This window comes from Cannabis sativa, chromosome 7, assembly GCF_029168945.1.
Source record: "Cannabis sativa cultivar Pink pepper isolate KNU-18-1 chromosome 7, ASM2916894v1, whole genome shotgun sequence".
NCBI classification, from domain to species: Eukaryota; Viridiplantae; Streptophyta; class Magnoliopsida; order Rosales; family Cannabaceae; genus Cannabis; species Cannabis sativa.
This window is the reverse complement of record NC_083607.1, coordinates 5672050-5682754: the sequence shown is the minus strand read 5'-3', so window position 1 is coordinate 5682754 and position 10705 is coordinate 5672050. Positions and strand designations below refer to the sequence as shown.

Here is a 10705-nt window from a genome sequence, read left to right as displayed (position 1 = left end):
AGATTCATTTCTCTGATTGTGGTCAATATGACTATAGAAACCTGTAAAGTTCCAAGGTAAGAAACTATTCCCTACAATTGAAGCCTAAATATGCCCTTGGAACGAATTGGATCGAAACAAAAGATATTATAATTCCATTGTTACATTAGACCTCCACGAATTGGTGTCAAATTGTGAATGTGAAAAACAAAATGAAACTTTATATGTCTGAATACCAACTACTGCAATGTAAATATTCTATCAGTTTTGGTTATGAAGTGTTGAGTACAAGGGAGGAGATGTGAGTTGGTATGGTCAAGTCTGGGAACATTTTAATTATCCTCTAGTTGGCAGTTTTGGAACGTCTGTAAACAAAAGACAGACTATTTCGTTTCAAAGTTTGTACGAATCAGGTTTGTGTAATCTGTGGATGTTATACTGAATTAATTGAGTATCTATTTTTTGAACGTCTTTATAGCAAGAGATGCTTCTAAGTTATCAAAGATTGGGTGGGCTGGGATATTCAGGAATCTAACCTAAAATTGTTGTTGATATATATGGCTGAAGCAGAACCGACTTTCTCCTTTCAAGAAAAAGGTATTTGCTTTAGTGTTGGCAGCTATAGTTTATCATGTTTGGAGATGTCGAAACTTAGTTTTTTTGGGAATCTAAAGTTTCCATCTTAAATTCTACCATATACAGAATACAACAGGATGTTAAAAATAGATTATGTATGATTTTGCCTAAAAAAATTAAAAGGAATGATATAGTTTGGTGGAAATTTTTGTAAAAATATTATATTTTGTATAGTTTTTTGTCATTTCCAGGCCATCGATTGGTGCCGATAGGTTGTACACGTGTTTGTTTTGGTGAAATTCAATCTTACTGCTGATTTAGCAAAAAAAAAAAAAAGTATTTTTTTTTCTAATTTTGAAAAAAGAAAATGAAATAAATTAAATTTTTTTCTAATTTTTTAAATATTTTAATTTATTTTTTAATATTAATATTAGGTGTCTCAATAAAACTTTACCACGTGTATACTCGTGTATATAGTGGCAAGTCTATTTGGCACTTGCCAAAAACTAACAGCTCACCAAAATGATTGTAGAGGTTAGAGGAGTTGAGCCATAATTTTTCAAGTATGGCCAGAGGTTAGACTGTACCAAACTTCAAAGTCAAAAGAGTTTGGCCGCAAATTACCTTAACACAATATGTATTTTCAAAGAAAAAAATTAGGTTGACAGTAGTTGTAATTAATTAATTAATGATAAATTTAAGTAATAAACATATTTGAAAACAACATTGAATTGACACATGTGAAATACCTGGTTGAAACAAAGTGCCAAAGTAAGGAAAGTAGAAAGAAACTTCGGAGGCACAAAAAAACATCTCTCTCAACTGATCAACCACATGAATCACAACAAACTTCCCATCTATTTATATATATATAATTGGATTTGAAGGTTACCAAATCCAAATCCAAATCCCAATCCCAAAGATTTACTTCTGGTTTCGGCTACCAATTTCTATCAAAAACCTTTTCTTTCGGATATCTGTTCAAGTAAGTTTTTGCTTATATCATGTATTTATAAGCTTTCTAAGTCTTCTACTTGTTTACGACATTACTTTTATATTTTCTGCTTATTTTTAGCCAATTAAATCACCATACACACACACATATTATATATATATAGGCACCACTTTCTCTAGCTAGATATTATGGTCAGCTCTTTGGTGCTGGGAGCGTTATTCAAATATATAAATAGTACAGCTATATACATGCAAAGCAATAACACAAATTCATACACATATATGTATGAAATGTTATATATATAACACAAGCAATAACACAAATTCATACACATACATGTATGAAATGTTATATATATAACACAAGCAATAACACAAATTCATACACATATATGTATGAAATGTTATATAATATTGCATGTTGAGTTATATTATTAATGTCGGTTCTAAATATAGACCATATATATAGAGCTCATGCATGCACTACTCAACCTAGCTAACATATGGCTGTGTTTTCGTGTATGCATGTGTTATTGCTTTATCTTCTGTTTTTGTAAAAAAAAAAACTAAACTCAGGCTAAAATATCTAAAAGCATGTTTGGAATTATTTTCTGTTTTTTGTTTTCATCAAAAAATTGTTTTTAGAAATGAGAACAAAAATAGTTTTTGAAATTTTTAAAACATAAGTCACGTTTGGTTAGTGATTTTTAAAAACAATATTGACCAAAAGTGAATTGATTTTTAAAACTTTTCAAAATTCTTATTTTTTGTAACTTTATTTTCTAAAAATTATTTTTAAAAAATAAGGTCAAACAAGGTCAAATTATTTTCAAAAAATAATTTTCTATTTTTAAAAACAAAAAACATTTTTTTTAATTATAATATCAAACATACACTAATGTTTTTAAAAATTATGTACACTTTTACACTTTCTTTTTTTGTAAATATATCTAATATTTTCGAAGTAGTTCACTTAATTATATTCTTTCTTTTTGGTACATATACTTAATATATATGTTTGGTAAGTAAAAAATTTTATTGATAAGCAAAACTATACAAAACAAAATGCAACAAACAAACTATATATACATGGTTCAAAGTCCAAAACCAATCAATATCTAAAGTACTTTTAGTTTTAACTAGAATAATTTTACTTATTCTATTATGTACAATATATATTGATCATCCCTAACAATATAATCTCTCTATCTAATAACTGTGTTCCCAGAAAATTGTATTTCTTGCTCGCCAAATGACTTACAACAACTATAATTAGAATGGTAACTGAAAAAACTGCTTTGGAAAATGGAGTCATTTGCTTCAGTAATCCATCTCGTCAACTTATTAAAAGTCTCAACTGTAGTGCGCAACATACTTAATATTTTTAAAATATTATACTTTTATTTCTATTTTTTTAGGATCCCACTAAAAAAAAAATACTCCTTAATTTAGTGATAATCTTTTAGTCACAACATAAATTTTATTATGATTAAATATAACTTTTATTGATAACAAAAAGTTATTTATGACTAAAACATAGTATTTAGTTACTAGCTGTTACTAATTTAGTTTTAGTCACAACAAATTATGATTTATATGACTAATACTTTTAGCCACAAATTGTTAAGTCACAACGTATGAATGATAATTTATAATAAGTCACAACTTATTTACTTTTAGTCACAAGTTTTGTTGTGACTAAAAGTAAGATTTTTTATAATGCCCATTAATTGGTACATATTGTATTAAATAAATTGAATGTATTAATTATTACGACTATAAATTTTCATATAATATGAATCTTATTATTTAATACATAAGAAATAGTTTGTATTATCTTGTATTATAATATTTAGAAATGGTCAAAGGCCGAGGTCTGGTCTGGGTCCGTGATCTAGGGTCGGGTTCAGAACCAAGATCTGACGACCTAGTCTAATTCGGGGGTTTGAGGTCCAAGGTCAGGGTTCAAGGTCGCGGGCCAAGGTACAGGTCTAGGGATCGGGTCGAGGATGGGGATCCAAGTCCAAGTCAAGGGGCCGAAGCTAGGGTCGGCATGGGGTTCAGGGTCTAAGTTTGGGTCTGGGTTCGCGGGCTAGGGCCGAGTCCAAGTTCCAGATTATTTGGAACTGGGTCGAGGACAGGAGTCTGGGTTTAAAATTTGGGTTTGGGTCTGGATCTAAGGGTCCGAGTCCACGAGTCCGAGTTCGAGTCTAGGGTCCAGGTCGAGTCCGAGTCTGCGAGCTAGGTTTGACATCTGTCGAGGGCAGGGGTTCAAGCACTACAAGAAATGTCACTTTTACCAACACAGTTCCCTGCAAACTGCACTAGCAAAGAGGTTAAAGTTTTACCAGCGTACATTTGCAGTGGCTAAAATCTAACTTTTACTAGCGCATTTACGCGCTGGGAAAAGTCATTTTTGCCAGCGCTTTTCATTTTATGCTGGCAAAAGTTCTAATACCAACATAGATTTGCCAACCTCCTTTTGCCAACACATCACAAGTAAATTCTATTTTACCAGCGCAATACCAACTTTTGCCAGCACAAAAATGTGTTGGCAAAAGTGACATTTCTTGTAGTGAAGTCCAGTTCTGGGTCTGGATCTTTGGTCCAAGGCCAAGTGTGGGTGCGAGTCTAGGTCCAAGTCCAGGTAGGGTCAAGCCTGGGGCTGGGGTCAGGGTCCAGGTTCGAGTTTATGGTAACACTACTACTAAAACCACTATTCTCTCGACCGTCCTCAAAATATTTTTTTCGAGGAACGTCGCTAATAAAATTAAGTGAGTCTTTAAAACTTTCGACAATAGTGGACTATTTCCAAAGGTTTTAAACACTCATATACTTTTCCCAACAGCTTAAAAGAGTTACAAGCCAAAAAAAACCAAAACTGGATTTCAAAGGGAATCTCGACAGTTTAAACCATCGACGATGCTTGTGTTCAAATAAACCACATTTTCACAATCTCAACAATTTAAATATGTGGTCTCTCTCATTTTAATAAACATTAAAAAAAAATTAACAGGTCTCCCACTGCTCTCTCTTCCTTTCTCTCGATCAGAGCTGGTGCTCCTCTTCTTCGGCAACCAGCAGCCCAACTCCAAATCTACCTCTCTCCCTTCTAATCAAAGCTACTGCTCCTCTTCTCTGGTGCCCAGCAGCCAACTCTGAGTTCACCTCCCTCTCTCTCCCTCCTCTTTCCTCGAAGCCCCTAGTTTGCTAGGTGTCGTTGGCAATTCCCTTCCGCATGCCTTGCTCCTGTGACAATCAGTAATCCCGTGATCCGTAAGGAGAAATACTAGGAAACTGTGTAACCCCACATCGCCTAGGAAAGGTCAAGTGTAATGATATTGAGACTGTGTGGGTATGGGACTACACAGTTGAAGAGGACTTAAATGGATTGATTGGTATTACCTACATCAACAAGGTGCATCTTATTTTTTTGGTAGCCCATAACGAAAGAACTCCACATTTAAGTGTGCTTGACCTGGGTTAATTTCAAGATGGGTGACCTCTTGAGAAATTTTCTCAGGAAGCGTGCCAGTGAGGACAAAGTATGCTAGAAATACTCGTGTTGGTCTGTAAAGCCAGTCGTCAGTCCAAGAAGTAGCCAGAGTGATGTACTCGTGTATAAGAGTCATAAATCCATTGGGGAAGGCCTAATGGAGGCTTGAAATGGGGACATTACAAATGGTATCAAAGTCTTAATCTAACCGAAATTGTGATCGACGATCGAGGACGTCAGACCCCGTAATAGGGATGATTGTGATAGTCAGTAGTCCCATGATCTGTAAGAGGAAATATCAAGCAAGTTGTGCAATCTCACATCGCCTATTCTACTTAGTTTTGCAACAGTCAAATAAGCGACGGTTATACGTTAGTCAGCTGTTTAAAAGTACAAAAAAATCCAATTTTTTAGTATTGTAAGATAGCATAATTCTATACAACCTATTAATTCATGTTAATACTAAATATAGTATTGTATTAATAAATAATCATAAACAATACAATACAATACAACCCAAGACAATACTATATAATACAATATAATACTGTATACCAAACGAGACCTTAAAATATTAGATAATAGTAGTGATTAAATACACTTTCTTGAGATATTTTGCAAAAGATTAAATATAGAAGTGTGACATTTTGAAAATATTTAGCATGTATATTTACTGCATAAAAAAAAGAATAAAAAAAGAATCCTACAGAAAAATCTATAGTAATTATTATTATTATTATTATTATTATTATTATTATTATTATTATTATTATTTAGTTGTAGTTTTTAAAAGGTCCTTCCATATTTTTCAAAAAATGTCCAAATAGCTTACTGCATCTAAAATAAAATTTAAATATTTGCACACATAATTATTTTTGTTTTGCTAAGACTCATTTTTTTTATATCATATATAAATATATATATATATAGTATACTGTTATTTGTCATCTAAAAATGTTCAATATTATACCGATGTCTCACTCCATTATTAATTAGTGATTTCTATAATTAAGTAGGACTCAATATATATTAATTTATTGTGGTGTTTAATTAAATACTACGAAAAACTGTTACTTTTAGTGATAATTTTTTAGTCACAACATAATTTATTTTGATTAAATGTGTCTTTTAGTCACAACAAAATGTTATTTGTGATTAAAACATAGTATTTAGTTACAAGTTGCACTAATTTAATTTTAGTCACAACAAGTATTGTGACTAAACCCTATATATATACTCCTTATAATGATCTTGTACGTACCATTTGGATATTGATAGCCAATAATCCTAGAGCATTTATGGTTTGACATACATAGAATTTAGCACTTCTAAATATGTCTCTTTGAGATATTAGCTAAAAGTTATTTTATTAAATTATATGAGACTTTGAGACTAAAAGTAAAAAAACCATAAATGCTCTAAGATTATTGGCTATCAATATCCAAATGGTATGTACGAGAGATAGATCATCAGAAGGAGTATATATATACGTGTGATATATAACTATGATGAGAATTATGGGTTCATTTCAAAACCAATTAATAATAAGTAGAGTAGCTCATATTCTTATATATAGCGTAATACTTTAGTTATATTTAATCTTTGTGAGATAATATTCTCCAATAAACCATATTAAATATGTTGCCGCCGTTAGCTATAGTCACAATATACATGCATGTAATGTAATTATTATTTTACAGTTTAACTTCATCAATTCGCATTGTCATATAATTATATATACTTGAGACTTATTATATTTTACTTTTATTTTTGCAGGTTATTTACAGAAAATAATATATATTTCCATATAATTGTAGATATTTGAAATGTGTACATTGAGGGGTCAAGAGCTTTTCAAGGTATAAAGGGCTACACATATCTCTAATTGATTAAATTTTGTTGTTTTCATATACTCATCATGATATATAGATATATATACTACATACAAATTAATATGATAGAAACCCATACCTATTATTCTGAGCAAACTCATGTGATATCATTTCAAAAATAATTACGCACACTGTTATATATATATATATAGCCATTCTGAATAAGTATATATATATAGATTTTATATGAGTTGCGTATCAAAATTTCTTTTGGGTATAAATATTATAGTTTTGAATTCTAGCACATATATGCATCTTCTAGGAAGCTTCGACCATCAACTCATAAATTTAAATTTATTGAGAGAGTATATACAGTGTTGGTTCTTGTACGGATAATATTAGACAATATAATATAAGTACTTATCAACAAATATATAACACACGTATATATATATATAATATATGTATATTAGCCTACAACCAGACCAGTACGTACTGTTTCTATAACATGATTTTTTGTTCTAATAAGTGATATATTATGTGAAACATGTGATGTGTTTAAATATATTATTGCTATTAGTTAAAATATATATTGGGAATTTGGGACCATTATTATGTATCAGTGTACTCATCGAGACAGAGTAGTAAAATTAAATTCATCGATCACGACAGTTTAATTATTATTATTTGCACATATAATTTTACGTTTTTACAAAAAATTATGGTTATTATTTGGCAATATGCTTTATTTTCCGAATTACAAAAATATATAATGAAAGTACTAATAATTGGCACTCATCAACATCAGACTTAATTTATAATTTTTTTATTAATATGCACTTAATTATATGTTAAACGTACGTGTCATTTTGGGTTTAGGTTATTAAGGTTTAACTTGTGAATTTTAATGTTTCTTAGAATTTGGAAGTATAAAGAGTGGAAATAATAAATTGAGTTCCATCTCAAATCAATTAGAATGAAGAGGATTACATTTTCACACATTAAATTAATGTGAGAATCTCTATCATTCCTTCAAAAATAGTAATTATTTTTTTTCACCAATCTTAAATGCGGCTCCATTATAAGTGGAACTTTTGGCTCACTAAATCACAGAAGCAAAGGCTGTATTTTTGACTCACGGTAGTTTTTTTTAGCTCGTCTTTTTAGGCTAGTTATTGAATTTAGATGACTTACGTCTCAAAATTAATTGATAATATTGAAAAAAAAAAAATTACATTTATTATTAATGTAGAATTTTTTTAACAGTGTGTAAACTATTTTGATCCGTACTTGTTTATGATAAAGTTAAACCCACTAATTCTGTACCACTTTTAAACCGTTTTATGGTGTCATAATTTATATTTTCATATTTATTTTTGCATCAATAACCTTATGCATTTGAATAATGTAGCATTTGTGTATATATATAGTCTTTTTTTCTTAATAACTATGTACGTATACCGGGTTTTTAAAATATATACTAGCTCGTGATTTGACAATTTAACCCATTAATATACATACGCAATCTCTGATATACATATATAGTATTATATAGTTACGTACATATATATATATATGCATTATTGTACTTAATTACTGCAAGATACATGATATCACTATATCACATAACGTACACTTCGCAATGTACGTAATATATAAAAACTTATATATATTCACACACATATATATATTATACGACCTATTAATATATAAACTCTAGCTTATGATATAAATATAATTATTATTTAACTGCATCTAATTATATGTAATGTATACAATCTCGGTAGCTCTTTGGATTTTACTAAGGGGAGATTTTTCACTAGATATTACTAGAGCTTTTATATACCATATATAATATTATATGATTGATTCGGATGACTATGATTCTATTTCTATTCCTTTTGGGAATTGTATTGTCTACTTCGCTCGTTCCTAAATTATTATTTGGATGTATATAAACATATATGTAGCCCTAGTTTGGATGATATGTATGTATTTGTGTATTTGTATAGTATGGTATATATATAGGGTTGCGCCGAAATACGAAAGGGGTGTAATTTCGAGGAAGGTTCGTATATTAATGAAATAATTAGAAGACCGACACGAAGGAAAGATGGCCCATTGTTTGTTTTGGCCACATGTAATTAAGCCAAAGATTTATATACAATATTTACAAAATTTGGACCCCTACGTCTAAGTACGTTCTATACTACTAATTATATATATATATATACTACTTCATTCAGTAATTTTTTGTCTCCATATTATCATCGCATGTGCTTCCACATCTTCATATCAATCACCTCTATAAATCTATGTATCTATATGTATATATATTGTCTAGGTGTGGCTGTTGTTGTTGTTGTTATTGTAGTATACTGTTAATTAATATTTCTGTACAGAATTTTCATGTCGTCATCATGGATATCCTCTCTTTATATTCTTTGACTGCTTCAATTATTAGAGATATGAATTGATATATATATATATATATTTGGATGTATGTATATGTATATATGGTTATAATTTCATATACATCACTTAGATTTTTGTGGTTCCAAAAAATTATAGTTTTACGCATATTTGTTTGAGGTATAATATTTATGAACTAATAAAATACAGCTCTAATATTATATATATATATATATATATAATAATAAATACAAAGACAATAAAATTGATTAAACAAATTGTATTAATTTAACTATCTTACCAAAAAAAATACATGTAAATCAAATAAAAAATAATGGAAGAAGAAGGGGAACAACTCAATGCTTGAATACACAAATAATGAGCACAAAATAAATAAAATTATGAATAGAGTTAATTAAGGAGTCTGTAAAAATTCGAATTAATGTAGTATATAGCTCAAAAAAGTTAGTTTAATAATTGACTCAGAATAGTTTCTTAAGTTGTAAAGCTAAATAGTTGTACAAAGATGGTGAGGTCTTCTATTATGAAGATGCTCTTAGATTATAAATTAATATATTGGAATAATAGATATTTTAGCTAATTCATAAGAAAAAAAAAAAATAAGAACATAAAATGAAAGAAAGAGTAGTGGGCATCACTTTTGTCCAAAAATTATTAGCTTATTTTCCCCACCTGATCTAAGCAGTGATCACAAATAGAATTATTATCAAGTCTTAGTTCTTCTAGCAATTAAATGTGAATTTTTTCATAAAAAAGTGTGTCCAAAATGAGCAACCCTAATTAGGCCTTTATTTCTATGATGATTACTTTTGAAACTTAAACTCAAACATGTCATGGCTGTAGGAAACTATAAAAGGGTGTTAATACAATTAATAAGGTTGATTTGAGGGTTACAAATTAATGGTTAGAAAGGTCACCCCAATGTTCAAGACAAATTGAACATTTTTGACTTGGAGCATGTGGTGATGTATCGCTACATAACCAACCATGGTTGCCCTACTACGTAGAGACATTCTTACCTTCTCGTTACCCTAAGATATGTTTTTAAGAGTGGAATGAATTAAAAATTTAAATTAATTTTGAAATTTTATAAAACTCAAAGATGATTTATGTAAATATTAAGTGTAATGCAATCACAAAGATAAATACAAATATAAGCAAATAACAACTAAAAATATAAAGAGTTTAGGAATAGAAATTGTAAATTCTCAATTTTCACAAGATTGGGTAGAATTGTTGGTGGAAATTCTTTAATCAGAATCGTATTTACTATTCAAGTATGTTATATTAATGCTAATCCAACATCCGAATATTGAAATTCTAAAACAACAAATTAAATACATAAGCGTTAAGAAAACCTTACAATGGTTGCAACATAATTAATTGATTTCTTCCATTCAGTTCTCTTACTCTTGATCCTTTCTGTTACAGAGTG

General features: G+C 29.6%; 1 long non-coding RNA gene across 1 annotated transcript; it reads left to right on the top strand.

The window, feature by feature from the left end:
* The first annotated feature begins 1185 nt into the window (after positions 1-1185).
* On the top strand, positions 1186-9175 carry LOC133029294 (uncharacterized). Its single transcript, XR_009683437.1, has 2 exons — positions 1186-1540; positions 6782-9175. It is a non-coding gene; the product is annotated as an uncharacterized LOC133029294 (long non-coding RNA).
* Positions 9176-10705: the final 1530 nt, after the last annotated feature.